Source organism: Dasypus novemcinctus, chromosome 20, assembly GCF_030445035.2.
Source record: "Dasypus novemcinctus isolate mDasNov1 chromosome 20, mDasNov1.1.hap2, whole genome shotgun sequence".
NCBI lineage: Eukaryota > Metazoa > Chordata > Mammalia > Cingulata > Dasypodidae > Dasypus > Dasypus novemcinctus.
The window spans coordinates 44,074,167-44,094,393 of record NC_080692.1 but is presented as its reverse complement, the minus strand read 5'-3'; positions in this window follow the sequence as shown (position 1 = coordinate 44,094,393).

The window sequence follows — 20,227 nt, the reverse complement described above, 5'->3', positions numbered from 1 at the left end:
CATGCCTACAAGGGTTAACATAATCTGGATCTTGCTAAATCTCTGACCTCACATCCTCCACTCTTTCCTGTCTTCAAGTCAACATGCACAAACTGGTCTCAATGGTCCTTGAAGACTCCAAGTACGTCCCTGCCTTGAGCCAATTGTTGGTCCCTCTGTCATGGACTTTGTTCTTGAAGATATCCACATGGCTTACTTCCCTGTATAAAATATCAAAGACACTCTGCTACCCTTCCTCTCCCACTCTCTATTCCTCTAATCCAGGATAAACTTGTTCCTTGATACTTATCATCATCTGACATACTACAGTTTCTTTATTTTCAGACTTACCCCATTAGACTCTAAGCTCCATGAGGGCAGGGACTTTGTTTTATTTAATGTTGTACTACCAGCACTTAGAACATAACCAAGAACTTCGTAGAAGCTCGGTATATACTTGCAGATTGACTGAGGAAACAGGTCTAGAAAAGTAGACTAAATTGAATATCTACTTTGGTCAGGTCCAAATACAGGATCCACTCTGCTGAGAAATGTACAATACTGCTGTGAAGAGTTTATAGTCTAACTGTGCTGAGAAGACAAAGACACTTGTGAAACAATTAGAGAACAGTATAGGTGAGTATGTTAACTATTTGTCTTAGTTTGCCTTTACCTGCTACCCAAAATATCACACAATGGGTTTGCTTAAACAACAGGAATTTATTGGCTCGCAGTTCTGGGGCTAGAAGTAGTCCAAAGTCAAGACATAGGCAAGGCTTGCTTTCTCCTGGAGTCTAGCATCCTGATGCCGGCAGCAGGTTCTCCTTGGGGCTCCTTTGTTTATATTTGAAGTCTGGTCTCATGGCAATATCCTCTCCTTGCTAGTTTCAGCTCTCTTTATAAGGCCTCCAGTAATCCAGGTTAAGACCCACCCTCATTCAATTGGACCCCACCTTAACTACAAGCATCTTCAGGAGGTCCCATTTATGATGGGTTTACACCTATAGGAGTGCAGGCGAAAATTAAGAACAAGTCTTTGGTGTGGTACATACTTCAATCTACCACACTATTACTATTAGTATAGTGATTTAGGAAGGAAAATATCAGAACAGGTTGGAATAGTTGGAGAAGGCTTCATGGAACTCAACATGTACAAAATTGCATGTGTTTTTCTTGACTTTCAGACTTCTCTTTTCCTAGTAACAGTGCCATCATTTCTCCTTTACTCTGTTTTGAAGTACAGGTATGTTTGCTTCCTCATCTTTATTTTTCTCCCCTATATTCAGTGTCTATATCCCAACAATTCTTCTTTCATAATTTCCTTTTCAACCCTCTGTTCTATTAACACTGTTACCACTGTCATGTTAATTGACCTGATAACTGAAGGATGGCAGTGATCCTTTGTTTTCTGTCCTTAGCAGGTCAATTTATCCTGAATCTTCATGTACCTGTCATTATAGTAAAATGTTGCTCTAATCGTGCTTCTTTCTACTGTAAAACCCTTAAATGACTTTCTTGGCCAACCCAATAATGTTCTTGTCCCGTAGCCTTATCTATTGAATCTCCTCCCTTTCATATTCTGGCTGCCATGTAATATTTCCAGGCATAACCTAACTTTCTCCCAAATCATTACTTTTCTCCAAAGAACCAACCCCAGTCAAATTAGCCTAGTCATTGTTTCTAGACTATGTTATGAGCAGTCTTCCTTTAACACGTTTGCTCAATCCTTTTCTTAGATGAATCCCCATTATCTTACCTTGGTAATCCAAAATGTCCAACTCAAATTCTACCTTCTAGGTGAGGCTTCTTCCTTGATTATTCCTAGGTTCTTCTTTGAACTCCTTTAGTATTTATTGTCCAAATCATTTTGTTAACACCCACTATATGGTCATTTATTACAGTTAATTTTTCATGTTAATTTTTTATCCATCCACCTAAATTGCAACCTTCTGGGGGTTAAGACCCTTATCTTTCCTTGTGTAATGTAAATTGTGTTCTCAGTGCTGCGCTAAGTCAGCAATAGGTTGCCTTGCCTCAAAGGGAAAGATGCAGAACTTTACAAAATAAAGGGACAGAGAGAGACACTCAAGAGAGGAGATAAAGATGAGACCAGGGGACTCCCAGCTTTTGGAACTGAGAGCCCCTACTCTAGTTTCCACCTCTTATTTATTGGAAACTACCAAGCAGCTGTTTGCTATCAGAACTGCAACATCATCTATAATAGGAACAACTGCAACATCTAACAACTGCAACATCTACAATAGAACAGGTGTAACATTTACAATAAGGAACAGGTAAGCCGGTCTCCCACAACACTCAGTATTTAACTGATGATAAAGGAGGGAGTAAGATTTGGGTAGACTTTGGGTATGTGGGGAGGGAAATGGCACTCTGAACTAGGGGAACAACCAGAGCAACAAGTGAGCAAGGACATGATTTGTTCCAGGGATAGCAAAGATAATGTTGGATAAAGCATGGATTTAATTCCCTAACAACAACAAGGTCAAAAACAGCACTTTGCAATTACATTTCCCCTTTCTTACTTAAGACCCAGCTGAGCTCATTTTTGACTCACGACCTTTGCACTTGTTGTGGAAAATATGAACACCGAAACAGAATTTTAAAATAAGACTTTGTTGTTCACAAGAACTTTGTAACAGGAAGGAAGGAGGGGGAGTATTCACCAACCATAGGCAAATTACTGCCACACTCGAGTTCCTTGACATGCACAAACATAGGCTCTATTTTATACCTAAGACCCCTTGTTAGAGTTGCTTTATGGTTAGCAGAGGAGGAAATGCCAGGAGGTTGGAGGAAGGTGGAGCCTAGAGTCAAAAATTAGCAAGAGTTCTTCGAAAGAGGAGCTGATTGCATACATTTGAAAAGGTTGCAAAGTTGGTTGAGTTAACCATAACGAACTACTATTTCGGTAAGAATTTCACTTTCTCTAACAACTGTCATACAGTGCGATTTTCATTTAACAAATTCATTTGTTGGACAAATATTTTGATTGTCCACTATGAGAGAGGCACTTTTTAGAGGAAATGTCAAGTGACCAAAATAGGCAAAACTCCCTGTCTTCATAGAACATACATTGGTGAGTGGGAACAGAGGAAGACAATAAGCAATAAGCAAATTATATATACTAAATTTGATTTAAAAAGGCAGAAATATATACCATGGGAATACTGACCAAAAGAAAGCAGATCTAGCTATCTTAATATAAATGAAATATACTTCCAGGCAGAAAATATTACCAGCAGGCCACATCATAAGGCTAAAATGTTCAACTCATCAGGCAAATATCATACTTTATATTTCTGTATGCTCTTAATAACAAAAATATAAAGCAAAAACACGGAAAGAACTATAATGAAAAATAGACAAACCCGAAGTCATCTTTATTAGACCACTTCTCCCTACATGTTTGCATTGCCCACTCCCTTCCTTTTTCCAGAAATCACCTCCTCAGCAAGTTATTTTCAGGATGTCCTATTTCAAATAGCATCCCCTGACATTCTTTCCACTATATATTTGCCTGAAGTTATAATAATCATTTACTTGTGTTGTAAATATCTTCTTCGCCAAAATACATTCCACCAGGACAGGAATATCATCCATCTTGTTCACCAGGAAATCCCTGGATCTCGGAACAGTTTCTGCCACATTAAAAAAAAAAGATGTTTGCTGAAGAAATGAATAAACAATAGTTTACAATTGTTGAATACTTCTGAGTGCTAGAAACTCTAAATGCATTATCTCAGTTCTCCCAGCAATTGTTTATTTTACAGTTGAGGAGGAAACTGAGGCTAGGCACTTAACCTCACACACTTAGTCGATGACAGAGGCAAGATTTGAATTCAGGAACCCAGTCTCCTTGCTAGCCCTTGGCATTCTGCAGGGCACGGAATCCACCACAGACTCTTAGACAGGGATCTAGCGTTTTATAATTTCAACATAAATGCTTTGAAAACGCTGCCGTGTGTAATGTGCTGTGTTAGGTGCCAAGGATGCAATGGTGAGCCAGAAGGACAGGGCCTGATGCCACCCGGCTTACAGCCTGCCAGTGCAGCTAGACATTAGATAGCTAACTCCATCACTAGTGTAGTTATAACTATTTTAGTATTCGAAGGGACAACGAGGCTACTTAGGAGGGTGTATAATAGGAGAGGCTGACTTGGTCTGTGGGTTAAGGGAAAGTTCGCTTGAGGAAGTGACATTTGAGCTGAAATCTGAAAGACAAGAAAGATGGAATTAGGTGAAGGCAGAAAGTGGGATGGGGTCCTGAGCACCCCAGACACGGGGCGGGGGGGAGGGGGGGGGGAGTAAAATATCTCGTGGCCGAGGAAGCTTTAAAATAATTGTTTATTACACGCATCTCTGAAAGACAAGGTGTTAAACCATCTATAATACAATTATGCCTAAGAAACTTAATAAATATGATCAAATATCCTGTCGATATTGATTAAGATTTTCCTGATGTTGCAGGAAAACAATTATAGTTGGTTTGCTAACATCAGGAGGCAATCTGGATTTATACGTGGCATTTGGTTGTACCGTCTCTTCACTCTTTAGAAATCTGTAATATTTTCCATCCTCATTTTTTCTGGTACTTTGTTTGTGGAAGAAACTGGATTATTTGTCCCGTAGAATTGCCCTTCCTTTGGATTCTCCCTTGCCTCCCTGCGGTGCTGAGGGCTTTCCGTCAAGCAGGCGACTGGGTCGGGAGGCTGGCCCAGGCTCAGGCTGGTCTGGCGGCAGGAGCCCCTCAGGGAGGCGGCAGGAGCCCCTCAGGGAGGCGCCGGAACCCCGAGGCGCACAGGCCCGGGCGCCTCTTCCCGTGGCGTCGCGGCCACCGGGGACGCTGCCCGGATCCAGGACTCGACTAGTGGTTTAGGATTGGTGCTGCTCTCACTTTATCTTCTTTTATTAGCTGGGAGGTATCTTTGGAGTAAAAGTTTCTCTCTTCACCTATTCCCTCAGGTCACCCTCAGATGCCATTCTCCCAGCAAAGGCAGGATAAACGCTCCATTCCTTCCCTTTACTTATTTCCGTTTCCTGGCATTCAAGGGATCACTGAGGTTTCTTATCTTTATTTCTGGTTGCCGGTATCACTATGAACTGTGGATTTTTACAATTTGAGAGGTTCCAGTTCACCGCCGTTCTTGACGTTCGGGACGCTCACACCGCGCCATCTCCCGCACCCGGGAGCCTCTTCCGCGGACTCGAGCCCCGGAAGTCTTTGGTAGCTTCCCGGTGCGCGGGTGTGACCCACTCCTCTCGCTCCAAACCGAGAGTCCGTCACTTCTCCAAGCACACATCTACCTTCCTTCCAGTGGGAAATGGTATTTAGAGTGGAGACCACAATTTAGGCAGAGGGGAGCTCCTTGCTTCTGATGGGTCACTATTTCTTGGCCGTGTCAGTAGACGGGGAAATTTTTTTAAAAAGAGAAAATAGATTTTAAATTCATACTGATATTTCTAATTCTAAATTAGCATTATGACATTTCTTTGATTTTTTTTTTTGTATTGTGCCCTTATCATGTATTTTTCCTTGTCATGAGTATCTTGGCCCTTGATGAAAGGAACCAATTATATATATATAAATTCAGATCTACAACACTGATATTATTACTAACAATATAATTGCTCTATAACAAGTTTAGGGTTTTGGATTTCTTTCCAGTTATTTTTGTTCTGAGGGTATCACCCACTAGGGATGTATAAATAATTTCCTGTTATAAAGGCGCTCTCTTTAATTCTTTTCTGTGGGGTTAATCTGCCATCTCTCAACATAAGTAGGTCTATTTATTTTTCTTATGAATAAACTTTTTTGTTTTATTTTGCTTTATAAGCATGTAGAACATTTACATAGTTCCAAAGTCAATCCTACAAAACAAATTACACCAAAAAAATCTAGCCTTATTCTCATCTCACACACTCAGTCTCTCTCTCCTTCTAGTTAACCATTTTATTTGTTTTTGTTTATTATTGAAAAATAATATAAGCAAATATAGTTCTCTATACTATTATTCCTCACCTTTATTAGATAAAAGGTAGTATGTTACATTTGCTTAGTAACACTTAAGCAGTATATATAGCCTAGCAAATAATTCATAGTGGTGTATAGATTTTCCTTTATTCCTTTTATAGCTGTGTATTATTCAAACATGCAACATAGTTTATTCAATTATTCTTTTGGTGGGAATATGTGTTGTTTCTAGTCTATGCTATTACAAAGGGTACTACCATGAATAGCTCTGTACATACAACTTTTGTACTTTTTGTTTGTTTCTTTGGGATAGGTTCTCAGATGAAGGATTACTGGGCCAAGGACAAATGCATATGTAATTGTACTAGATATTGCCAAATTTTGCTCCAGAAAGACTGCTTCATTTTGCATTCTCATCAGCAATGTGTGAGTATTGTATCAAACTTCTAGATTTCTGCGTATGTGATATATGAGGAAGGGCAATTCATTATGATTTTTTCCTTTATTTTTAAAGGAGTTTTAGATTACATAAATATTACATCAAAAATATAGGGGGATTCCTATGTACCCCACCACCTACCTCTCCTGCACTTGCCCCCATTAACAATACTTTCATTATTGTGTTGCATTTGCTACAATTGATGAAAACATCCTGAATAATTGGTACCAAGCATGGTCTATAGTTTATGTTTTACATTTTGCACCACACAATTTTACAGGAAAAATATATAGCGGCTTGCAACCATCATTGAAATTTCATGCAGAATGATTCCAAGGTCCCCCAAATGTCCCATGTTACACCTATTTTCACTCTCCCTCCTCTCAGAACCTCTAGTGACTACTGATTTTATATCAGTGTTACAAGTTCTTCCATTACTAGAATAATAATAGGTCTACTTTGGTTCATATTTGCATTCCCCCCTTATGGTTGTTTGTTCATCAATCTTGATGATTTGGGGATGGTGATGCCCACTCTGCTTCCAATTGAGAGGGGGCCATTATGATTTTAATTTGCATCTTTCTTACTATGGGAATCTTTTTATAGGGTGAAGAGCCATTTGGCTTTCTTTTTTGGTTAACTATGTGTTCCTATTTCTTGCCCTTTTTTCAAAAGGATTCCAGCTCTTTTAGAAGCTCTTTATTTATATATCAGGGAAATTAATTCTTTGTCTGTGGTTCTGTGGTATAAGTTCCAAGTATTATGAGTGAGAAACACATTCAATTTTCCCTTTTTCCAAATGACTATTCAGTTATTCCAACATCAGTTATTAAGAAATGGAATATGGTTTTCCTCCCTCCCTCCCTCCTTCCCTTCCTTCTTTCTTTTGCAGTTGAAAGAACAAGGTATTTGGAATAGACCTGGGGGAGAGGCATAAGAAATAAAACTGATAAATTAAGTAGGGGCCGTAACATAAAGGGTCCTATAGACTACATTAGAAATTTTGGTTTTTATCTTAATAGCAGCAGACAGACACTGAAGTGTCTTAAGCTGGGTAGTATGTGTCAGGGGATATTCGACAAAACCTCCCTTGGCAGGTAAGTGGTGAGGGGGCTGATTTCTTTGGTCAAATGGTGAGCAAGACATAGATTAGGTACTTGGGACCCCAGCCACAAAAGAGAGAAGTAGTGGCTCAGGTCCCAGGGTACTTAGCTGAATTTAGGCCTGGGATATTCATCAAGCCCCAACATATTTAGTATTAAGAGATGGGTAATTGACTTTTCTTGTTTCAATATGACTCCTGTAAGTATTGCTAATTAGGACTAAACTTTCAACTTTACCTCTTCTGAATTGCAGTAGCCTGTGGCATGTGTGGTACCTGGAATGTGTGAAACTACTCCCTCCCATAGGAAGCAACACAACCTATAGAAAATTTAGAAATCTTTCGTGTGGCTCCCCGGGAGAGAGTAGATGTGTCTCCTGTCAGGGTGGGCTGTATAGGGACACTAGCCATGGACTCAGGGCACTTTTGTTCTTCCCATCACCTGCAGTAATTTGCAACGACCTCAACTGTCAGCACTCCTTTGAAAAATACTAGTCTTCAGTGAGTTCAGCTGGGGAGCCCTGGAATCTTGTTCATTATGAATTTGCTAATATATCTAGCTCTGCTTTCCAAAGGATATTGGATACATTATTAGGCCATTCTTCTAAGCACAGGAAGGGATTGGAAGTTAACAAATGGGTTGGGAAATTATATGTCATTTTAATGAATTCAACTAATGTTACTGTTAGTGCCTCTGTGAAGATAATGGTCTATAAGCCTATAAAAACTCTAATTATTAGTGCCACCTAATTGGCAAAGGAAAAATGGTGTGCATAAGAAGAATTAGTGTTGGGTTAAAACTTTTAACCCCTGAACTGATATAATCAGACCTACTTCAGTGTATAGAACATCTTAAACTGAAATGGAACAGTCTGGGATTACATGATAAGGTAACACAAGGTGCAGAAGCCAGCATTTTATTTATTTTTATTTTTTTATTTATTTCTCTCCCTTTTTCCGCTCCCCCCTCCCCAGTTGTCTGCTCTCTGTGTCCATTCGCTATGTGTTCTTCTGTGACTGCTTCTAACCTTATCAGCGGCACAGGGAATCTGTGTTTCTTTTTGTTGCGTCATCTTGTTGCGTCAGCTCTCCGTGTGTGCGGCGCCACTCCTGGGCAGGCTGCACTTTCTTTCACACTGGGCAACTCTCCTTACGGAGCACACTCCTTGCGTGTGGGGCTCCCCTATGCGGGGGACACCCCTGAGTGGCTCGGCATTCCTGCTCACATCAGCACTGCGCATGGACCAGCTCCACACGGGTCAAGGAGGCCCGGGGTTTGAACCCTGGACCTCTCATGTGGTCGGCGGACACCCTATCTGTTGGGCCAAATCCTCTTCCCCAGTGTTTGATTTTAAACAAATCCAATAAGGCAAGATATGATAAAATTTAAAAACCACTTTTGACTTAATTCCTAGCTTCTGAAGATATGAACATTTTTATACTTCCTTATAAAAAGAGCATGTCTAATAAGAAAGGAAGCAGTCTCCCCCAATCTTTCACTAAAGATAACCCTAGAACATAGTGATGTAAAAAAATTTGCTATGGCCCAGTGGTTAGGGCTTCCGTCTACCATATGGGAGGTCCGCGGTTCAAACCCCGGGCCTCCTTGACCCGTGTGGAGCTGGCCATGCGCAGCGCTGATGCGTGCAAGGAGTGCCGTGCCACGCAAGGGTGTCCCCCGCGTGGGGAGCCCCACGCGCAAGGAGTGCGCCCTAAGGAGAGCCGCCCAGCGTGAAAAGAAAGAGCAGCCTGCCCAGGAATGGCGCCGCCCACACTTCCCGTGCCGCTGACAACAACAGAAGCGGACAAAGAAACAAGACACAGCGGATAGACACCAAGAACAGACAACTGCGGGGGGGGGGAGGGGGGGGATTAAATAAATAAATGAATCTTTAAAAAAAAAAAAAAAAAGATCATTCTGGCTGCTTCATGTTGAAAGGATCAGAGGGCAGCAAGAGCAGAAATGACATCAGCCGTTTTCCCGGTGGTAACTAATGGTGGCTTATGCCAGTGGAGATAGAAAGTAGCTGGATTTGAGAGATCTTTTAGAAGTTATAAACAATAGGACTTGGTGATTCATTGGGTATCGGAGATGAGAAAGCGGGAAGAATCCAGGAGAATTGCCACCTGTGCCTAGTGTCCCACAAAGGCCCTAAGCAGGCATAAATGGAAAACCTCTAGGCTTTGCAGTACAGGTACTTATAGCAGGAACTTGGTCCGGTGCTTGCAGACCTGGAACATGACACCAGACTAATGTGACTCACTGATGGCATTAATGGGTGCTGATAAAAAGCCATGCTCCCCCTCAGTAATCCTCTAGTCTGGAGAAATGTTTACTCAGCTCATCGTGGCCATTATATCCATTACCCTTCAGGCATGCCTTCATGAGAAGTAAGGGTACCAGTGGGCAGATGAGTCTACCTAGCTTCCTACTTTTCTAATTTTTACCCGTTACACAGCTGATTGGCTGTTTTAGAAGTAGTTCAAAGTGAAGTCTGTCATTGACATTGACCCTCCAGCTTAACCTGACTGTGGTCTACTCTCATGCACTGGGTTTCTGGTGTGAGTACCTATGTAAATAACTAGCATTGCTACTCTTTGAGATGGGAGTACAGTGGAGAGGACCATGTTTTGTTGTTGTTGTTATTGCTGCTGTAGTAGTTGTAGGGGAGGTAAAGAAAATAAGGCCAGATTTGGACACGTTGACTTCGAGGTCACTTTGATACTCTAAATGGAAATAAAAGTAGGCAGTTTTCTATATGGGTCAAGATCCCAGAAGAAAGTTCTGGGCTAAAGACACAGATTTGAGAGACATAAAGTCAACAGATGGAAACTGAAATTGGGGGCATGAATGAGATCACATAGGAGAGAGTATAGTTATATGGGAAGAGGGCCAAGAACTGAACCCTGAGGAAAACACACGTAATGGTTAAGGACAGTGAGAAGGCTGAGAAGACAAATGTGTATAGGAGAATAGGTACAAGAAGCCTGGTGTCTGAAAACCAAGAGGAAGAGTATTTCAAGAAGAATGTGGTTAACAATGTCAAATGCTAAGAACTGTGTAAAATGAAAACTGGTAACTGTCCACGGATTTAGCAACCAGAAGTTATCCACAGCCTTAGTGAAAGCTATTTTGGTAGATTGGTGGTGGTTAATGCTGGAAAGAAATAGTTTTAGGAGTGCCTGGGGGTGAGGAGATGGCAAGAAATGTAGACAAACCCTTGTGAAATTTAACCTTGAAGGGTTGGAGAAAGAGAAAAAGAAACATTTTAGGAAGCCAGGAAAGAAGAGAGAGCAAAGTATGAAGAGTATGTTACTTGTTGCTCAATTTAATTCCACAGGCATTTGATCAGTCACATGAAGGGTACAGAACAAGGAACTGAGAATTGAGAGTTAAGGAACGGTTTCTTTCCTCAAGGTGCCCAAAGTTTAATAGGGGACAGACAGGCAGAGAAATAATTATGAGTATGGAAAGGGCAATATTAGATGTATTCCATTTCATGGTACATGGAGGTGGGAGTGGAGAGTATGTTTATTAGGAAGGAGATCAGAGAAGACCTGGAAGTGACATTTGAACTGAGATATTAAGACTTCATAAGTGTTTGCTAGGATGACTATGATGTTTTAGCTTGCCACAACCTGTCAATGCAAAAATACAAAAAATAAGTTGGCTTTTATAATGGGAATTTATTAGGGTAAAATCTTACAGTTTCAAGGCTGTGGAAATGTCTGAATCAAGGCATCAAGAGATGCTGTCTCACTGAAGGTCAACTGCTGGCAGTTCTGGACTCCTGCCATGTAGCAATGCAAAATGGCAGCAGGCCCTTGCCTTCTGCTCCAGGCTCACTTTCTTCCTGAGCTCAGCTGTGGGAGATCAGGCGTATGGCTCGTCTCTCTGCTGCCTTCAGGATTCTCTCTCTTTCAGCCTTTTGCTTGTAGGTGATCCTGGAGTCCTCTCTCACATGGCAGGGTAAAATAATGGCTCTCTGTCTCTGTGTGTCTCTGCCATTTATACAGGACTTCAGCAAGAGGGCTGAGACCTACCCTAGGCCATGCCTCCCTGAAGTATTCCAATCAAAGGCTCCCAACTGAATCCAATCCAAAGGGTCCCGCACCCACAGGAATGGATTAACTCCAATAATATATCTTTCATGGGATTCGCAAAAAGCTTTAAACTTTCACATATGAGAAAAGCATTCCAGAATGGCAGAGGAAAAACTACATGTAGCCTTTAAAGAGCATGGAATCACATTGCCTGGACTTATATCTGCCTCCACTATCACCAGCTCCTTGACATTTGGTAAATAGCATGGCTTTGAAAAGCTTCAATTTCCTCATCCATAAAAATGAAGGCTGAAAATTCCTATTTCAAGGTGAGGCAGTTTAGCCAGAGAAATGAGAAGAGCCACAACATGGCTGACAGAAAACATGGCTGCAAGCCCTCCTGAGACCTTGCATTTAACTTTGAGATCCCAGATTCTCTTTCTGGGATGTCCCCTTGGCTCCAGATATTCCAAACAGCCCTCACTATTGGCTCCCACCATTGTTGGGGTAGCCAATAGCCACTGAGGCCTCTTCCCTTAGCATTAGCAAGGGGGAGGAATAATTACTAGTTTAAAAGGTAACCACACAAGGCAGAGCTCGTGCTCTCTGTCTAGAGGAGCCCGCACCAAATCTCAGTCTGTATTTCATCTTTCTCTCCCATTTCTCAGTGAGCTCTGTTCTTTTCCCCATTTCCCAATAAATTCTTTTTACTGGTCTAACTAAACTGATATGTTCTTAAATTCTTTTATGCAACACAGTCAAGAACCTAGAGGAATGCAACATCTCCCCATGTTCATTTGGCGATCCAGCCAGGTGAAAGGCAAGTGATACTCTCTGACCCCTGCCAGAGACTGATGAATTTTTAGGCCTGTCTGTGCACTCTCTTGGTTCCACCATTTTAAAGGGGTTCCTAGATAAGCTCCCACAGGACATAAATTCAGTCTGCCCAGACTTCTGGCTCCTTCTCCAGAGGTCATAGGGGCGAGTCCCCATGCCATGTAGATCCAAGGAAGTTCTGGGTGGCAGGGGAAATGGCCCTTGAGACCTGACTGGGCATGTGGCCTAAGCAGGAGTCCTCTGGGAGTTTACCAGGCCCTCTCTGTGAGATCAGAATGGCTATCACCCATTATATCATTTCCTTAGACAGCTAGTGAACGCCATCTAATTAAAAGTACCTTTGATCTTCCAAAAACTGCTGTCCTCATTGAGGGGTCTGTGAGATGCTTTAAGATGCCTTAGAAACTGAAAATGCATTTGTTAGTAAGGCATGAGCTCCACACTCAGCAGTGCGCTGAGGCTTTACTCCTTTTCCACCCTGGAGAGACCTGGAGATTGTGTGTGTGTGGGGGGGTCCCTGAGGGTGTTTGCTGACAAGGTAAAGGACAATTAGTCTCTAGTTTTTTTTTTTAGTGGGCTTACTGAAGCCCCTGGGAGCAGCTATGAGTAAGCTCACTCATAGCCAGCTCCTAAGAGCACTGCAAAGTAGGCAAAAGGAAGGTCCCTAGCCAGCCTTTTTCCTAGAGTCAGCCCAGCTTGGGTGTTCTGTCTGGGAACTGGACCCACGCACCGCCAAGACCTAAGGCTCTGGGGAAGCCCAGCGACAAAGCTCCTGGTCCCTGAAATGTGGGGAGAGGGAGCAGGGCTCCCCAATTTTGAGGATGCTGGCTCAGCGAGCAATCTGTTCAGGTCTACTGGTGGGATACCCCCAGACTAATGAACATGTTTTATCCTTGGCTAGGATAATGGGTGACTCTTAAATTGGGACAAGCTGCCTACTGATAAAGAGGCTAATCTTTTCCTGCTAATCTTTTCTTTGTCACATGGCAGTAGTATGGCCGTTAGCAGGCTCTATATGGGACCTTGAATTCCAGTTGAACCTGTGTGGAAGGGAAGGAGAGGACAGATAGATCTGAGGGCCAGAGACCATCTGGTCAGTCTCCTTAAAGCAGGAGTTCTTAACAAGGGTGTGTGGAACAAAAAAGGTTAAACCCTGCCTTAAAGGGATGTGGAAATGCATTTTATTTACTAAACCTCTCTGATGTAAGGAAACACCTCATGTGCCATCAATTACAATTAAAATATTCTTGGCTTTCCTAGCTCCCTGCCTATTTCCTTGTAACACTTCAGTCCTTCCAGTGAAAAAGGCTTGCAGGGTTTTTACCTGTTATGGGAAGAAACTAATGGGATGCAGCCCAATTCCTGTCTCGTCAGTGGCAAGGCTTCCCTGGACCCCTTGGCTCAGTACTTAGCAGCTGCCAAGGGAAATTCCTGGAAGAGCTAAACTGGGCGGTCCTGCATGAAGTTTCTGCAGTGGACAGACACTGGGAGCTTTGCATCCAGGTGATTCTAAAATCAAGCCTTTCCCTAAACTAAGCTAAATGTGTAAAATTCTCTCTTCTGTTTTAATCTGTGCTTGCTTTAACTTTGTTAATCTGCTCATGCCTAGGAATTTGTAAATCAGATTTGGGGTTTGCCTATTACAAATTGGATAACAGTGAAAGGTAACCTAAAAATGAGTCTTTAAATGTCAGTACCATGTTGCAATTGAATTTGATGTATAATTCACAAGTGGAATTCATTCAAATACAGGAAAAGCAGAACTACTTAGCAAAGTTGTTACTAATAAAATTGTTTTAGTTGCTTAGTTTATAAATGGAAGTACCCAAATTGTTTTAAAGTGGAAACTTACTGGAAATTGTAACTAAGAATTAAGATATTATAAAGCCCCAGGATAATTTAAAAATTACTATAACTGGGTGGATTTAGCCTAGACTTCAGCCTTTGTAATGGTAATCCTCAACTAATTTTACCTTTGTTTAAGGCTACTTCAGTTCTAGCTTGTGCTTGCTATAGTAAAGGTGATTATAAACTAAACTTACCTTTGATTATGGTTATTTTGTGACTAGCTTCACCTCAACCTTAGACTTCAGCTATTGTGATAATTATAAACTGCGTTTGCCTTTGTTTATGGTAACTTCAGGTCTAGCCTCACCCCTTGCCTTTGCTTATGGTTATTTCATGACAATTTCTGCCCCTATGGCTCAGGGGAAAGCAAACCTGAGACCCCCTGTCTCCTGTCCTTCCATTGTATTAGTGACCCTGCTTCCTTTCTTCACTCCAGGTGTTTGCTGCCTGGTAGAATTCTGAAACCTCAGGGTTAAACGTTGGATGTCCACTCTTGCAGTCCATCAGCCGAGGACTGGAGAGTGGGGGCTTCCCTCTAGAGTGCCGATGTTCCTAAAAGCAGCAATTCACCAGAGAAACCAGTTTTCTTGAGGCTTCAATGACCTCAGAGAGGATACACTGAAATTAGAGTTTCTCATCCAAAGTCTGTCAAAGTCAAAATGCAAAATAAGTCAAGTTCTGAACTAAAGAAAAATTGTATTTTAAAGCACCGGGGACCATTTGGTTATAAGCTAATAATGAAGTGGAACAAAATTCTTGTGCAAACTGCATGGTCACTGTGAAAATTAGAATAATTACAAATAGCCCTTAAAGAAATCTTTTGTATGTTATTTTATAGTTCAATTTATTTTGTAAAAGAATGAAAGTTAAGAAACATCAGTGAGTTGTGTGTTTTGTCTAACTCTCTTTGTGTCTGCCTATTTGCTCAGAGTATATCTTCATACATCAGGATGGTAATACCAAATTAACAAACAAAAATTCTTAAGAGTGCTATTCAAATTGTTAAAAATTAAATATGCTTATATATGTGAATGAATATTCCTAGAGCCCAAATTAAGCTAAACAGGATGGAAAGATCATATAAAAATCTGAATATAGAAACCATTGGGAAAAAGAAAAAGATATTCCTGAGCTCTTTAACATTCCTAGCCTTCTCTTTGCTAGAGCTCTGAGGGAGGGGCAAGGTGTGGCAGATTGAAATTTTATCTTCTAGACTGGAGAATTAAGAATCATTTTACCCTGTATTTCCCCAATTTAAACCTTTTACCTGCCTTAAAATAAGTGGTTAATTATCTTATTACTAAATTTCAGTAAGTAAAGGAAAAGTCCTTGAAAGCTATGGAAAGATCTTTTCTAAATTATAATTAAAACAAATTTAAAAATTGTAATATATTCAGAACCTAGCAGTCAGTATGTTTTTGTGTTCAGCTTTAAAATTTTATTAAAGAAAAGAGATTTTAGCCCCCTGTAAAGGAAGGAAAAAGAATATTCACTGCATAAACTGTAATAGTTCCTATTTTATTTAGCTTGGGTGTAATCTCCCTAGGTTTATAGGATACCAATTAAATAAATTAACATTATATGTATTAAATCTTTAAGATGATAAAAGTTGTAAGTTCATGTTTAATGAAATTAAGTTAAAGAATGTAGATCTGGGAAGCAGATTTGGCTCAACTGATAGTGTCCGCCTACCACATGGGAGGTCCAGGGTTCAAACCCAGGGCCTCCTGACCCGTGTGGTGAGCTGACCCATGAGCAGTGTTGCTGCGCGCAAGGAGTGCCGTGCCATGCAGGGGTGTCGTAGAGGTGCCCCATGCGCAAGGAGTGTGCCCTGCAAGGAGAGTGGACCCACGCAACAAAAGTGCAGCCTGCCCAGGAGTATCACTGCACACATGGAGAGCTGACACACCAAGATGACATAACAAAAAGAGACACAGATTCCCAGTGCCACTGACAAGAATGCAAGTGGACACAGAAGAACACACAGCGAATGGACACAGAGAGCAGACATTGGGGAGGGGGTGTGTGATAAAAAATAAATTAAAATCTTAAAAAAGAAAAAGAATGTAGATCTACCCTCTGTTAAATGGATTAAGTTAATGTCATTGGTTGGTAATCATAAATTAATAACCTTATTTGAATGTGAGGTAATTAGTCCATGTGGTTATGGTTAACTATAAGAAGTTAACTATAAGAAATATCTTCTAAATTGAAGTATTTAAATGGCTAATTCTGGAAAGCCATTTATTAGAAACCTAAATTGGTATTAATAACAAAAAGAAATTTCATAAGGTATCTTGTCAGAGGCCACCTCAGTCTGCATATTAAAGTGGAGGTAAGGAAAGATAATCTTGATTCCATTGAGAATCTTCAGTTTTCTGAATGATTGAGAAAGTAGTTTCTCCTGTACTGCTAAAGTAAAGTACCTGTTAATTAACGTTACTATGGTGAAGGTATAGAAGTAAAAAATGAAGTACTAAAATAGTTAAGTTCATTCAATATGTTATAAACTGCATTGGAAGTGTTTAGAAAGTGTATAAAAATCAAAAGAGATAAATTTCAGCATCATCAAACTCTTTTGTACATTCAAACCAGGCATTCAATACACTGCATTTTGCCTCTCCATTTGAGTTACTGGCTAGGTTGGTCACTGTATTAGTCAGCCAAAAGGAGTGCTAAGGTGCTGATGCAAGATACCAGAAATTGGTTGTTTTTTATAAAGGGTATTTATTTGGGGTAGGAGTTTACAGATACCAGGCCATAAAGCATAAGTTACTTTCCTCACCAAAGTCTATTTGGAGCAAGATGGCTGCTGACTACTGCGATGGTTCAGGTTTCCTGGGTTCCTTCGTTCCTGGTGCTTGCTTTTCTCTGGGTTCAATGTTCCTTTTTTCCTGGGGATGGCTTCTCTTTCCTCTGTGAGCTTACTTCTCGGGGCTCCAGTTTAACTCTTTAGCATCAAACTCCAACATCAAAACTCCAACATCAGAAACTCTCAACTCGGTTCTTTGCCATGCCTTTTATCTGTGAGTCCCCACTGTTTAGTGGGTGGGGACACAACGCCCTAATCATAACTCAATCATGCCCAGGTACAGATCAGATTACAAGCGTAATTCAGTATTTCTTTTTGGAATTCATCAATAATATCAAACTGCTACAGTCACTGACTCTTAAGACAATAAAAGTATCTACTACATCTCTGAATATGCTCCTGAAATGGATGGAGAGTGGGTTGCAGTTTCTGACTCTTGCTGCAGCCAGTGATGGCTTGATATGACCAGATGTACAATGGACACTGCCTCCAGACTGGCTCTGTTCCATAGTGCCAAAGGGCGCTATGCACCAGGCTGGTGAAATACTGGAGCCTACCATCCTAGCTTCTCTCTAGGGTCAATGGTGCTGCAGCATGCTAGCTGTCCGAGGGGCATATCAAGAGCAAGGATTACCAGAGCCATGTAAGTAGAACACAATTGGCATTATGGTCTGCTCCCACGGAGAGATGACATGTATGGTATTACAAACCTGAAGCTTAGATCTATTAATTGCAGCTCAAAGAGGAACTTGTGCATTGATTAGTATTAAATACTATACCTTTATGCCTGATGAATATGATATCTTTTCTATTCTAGATTATATGCAGAGGGATATTAAACTTGTTAAAAGTCCTGGTAAACTTAATTCATTTTGAGTTGTTAATGAACATGTCTATAAGATAAAGGAATGGCTGTCTTAAGTACTGTCTTTATTTTGCTTGCCTATGCTTGTCTTGTTGTTGCCTGACTGTCTTTGTGAGTTTATACCTAGGGCAGTACCTTTCTTCGTACTTCTTCTAGCTGTTCTAAGCATAACCACTGCTGTGGAAAATGGGGTTAGCAATTTATACCCAAACCCAGCAGGTTTACCACAATCTCTCCCTAGAGTTAACCAACAGCATAAAATAACTCAAGGAAGAATGCTGTTTCCCATCAACTTTGGGAGGATGCAGCCTCTGAAGTCACCCGGCTTTTCTCACTCTGATGATCCAGTATGTCATGGCTGGCCCCCTTTTTGGGCCCACTTACCACCACCTTCTTTATCCTTTTAGTGGGGCCACGTATCTTCATAATTCTAAGTTTATTTCTTCCAGAATCAACACCTTCCAGAACAAGATATTAGTCATGCAAGGATTTCTGCCAGTTCCAACCAGTGTCAGACCCATCTTTCCTTGACCTCAATAGAACAGCCAGAGAGGTTTATGCGCTGTCAGGCAGGGACTACTGCCCTAACCAGTTGGAAGTTACTACAGAAGAATGACCATTGCCCCTTAGTACCCCCTTAAGAATAAGGGCATGAACTCTCTGAGGGGGGAGATGAGGCAGGTTAGCCAGGGAAAGGAGAAGATGAGCCACAATATGGCGGATAGACAACATGGCCGACAGACAACATGGCTGCAAACCCTGCTGAGACCTTGAGTTTAACCTTGAGGTCCCAGTTTCTCTTTCCAGGACCTCCCCTTGGCCCTGGATATTCCAAACGGTCCTCACCACCATTGGTGGGGTACCAGTAACAGTTGGGGCCTCTCCCTTAGCATTAGCAAGGGGGAGGAATAACTTCACGGTGACCACACAAGGCAGAGCCTGCTCTCTCTGCCTAGAGGAGCCCACACCAAATCTTGGTGTGTATTTCTATCTTTCACTCCCATTTCTCAGCAAGCTCTGTTCTTTCCCCCATTTCCCAATAAAGTCTGTTTACTGGCCTAACTAAACTGGCATGTTTTAAAATTATTTTATGTAACACAGCCAAGAACCTAGAGGAATCCAACACTTTCCTGTCTTCAATAGGATTTTATGGAGGCCCAAGGGATAATTAATGTAAAACAGTGAATGCAGTAGCTAGCACACAGCAAATGCTCAATACATGCTAACCATTATTATTTATTGTAGGATCTAAAATGCAGAGTGGCAGGGTATGAAGCTAAAGAAGTAATTAGGAGTCAGATCATAATGGTAGATTTTGTCAGGAAAGTCAGCAGTGTTCCCGGCTCTAATTAAAATAAACTAGTACAATTACAGGGAAACAGTTAAACTGAAATCAGGCTTAATTGTACTAAAAAAAAAAGTCTTCAGGAAGCATCTTAATTATAATCTCCTGTTGATGGAAGCCTTGAAGCCTAAGGCCACAGGAATATATAAAAGCCTTACTGTTTCCTAATTAGGAGGCTAAGATTATTGACCTCTAATTGTACAATTTGCAAATATTTCATATATTATAATATCTTGTAAATAAGATGCATTATTTTCCATTAAAGTTGTTGCTAAACTTGTTTTCTAATATTTTTCATTAGTTTCTGTATTTTTAAATAAATGAACATTTCAGTGAAATGAAGTAACATGGTAATTCTATGATTTCATAGAGAGGAAAAAAAGCTATTTTTAACCTTATTACCAAAACAAAACAAAGTACACCAGAATTAACTGATCACATAGTGTAGAAGACCTACACATAGTGTAGCCAGATCTCACAAAAAGCTGCAGATGATCTAAGGAAATTACCATCCGAACTGTGACCACTCTCCTTTGTCATAGTTTGAATGTGTAAAGGTCTCTTTATTCCCAAAGGTCAGCGATTTAACTTTTAGATTTTTATTTTGAGAAAGCTGTTTCTCTATGGGAGTATTTCTGAAGTTGAAAAGATGATCCTGATATCATCATTTAGGAATTTTCCATTCCGGATGAATCCAGTGGTACACATTCTCTACATGAGTTGTTAATGCTTTTGTATTTAATATGGAGTGTTTTTGATGTTTGGCATGGAATGACTTCTGATACGTCCTACGTGTGCGCCTTAAATTTCCTGCGGACCCATTTTCAGCACGTTCATGTTCATATAACTCAGTCCATTCTCCAGGATGGTGAATTGTCATCGGGTCCCTTTCTCGTAGCTGACTTAGGGCTGCAGGCCTTGAAGTCCTGCCAGGAGCGCAGGTCTTATTTCAAAGCTTCCAGAA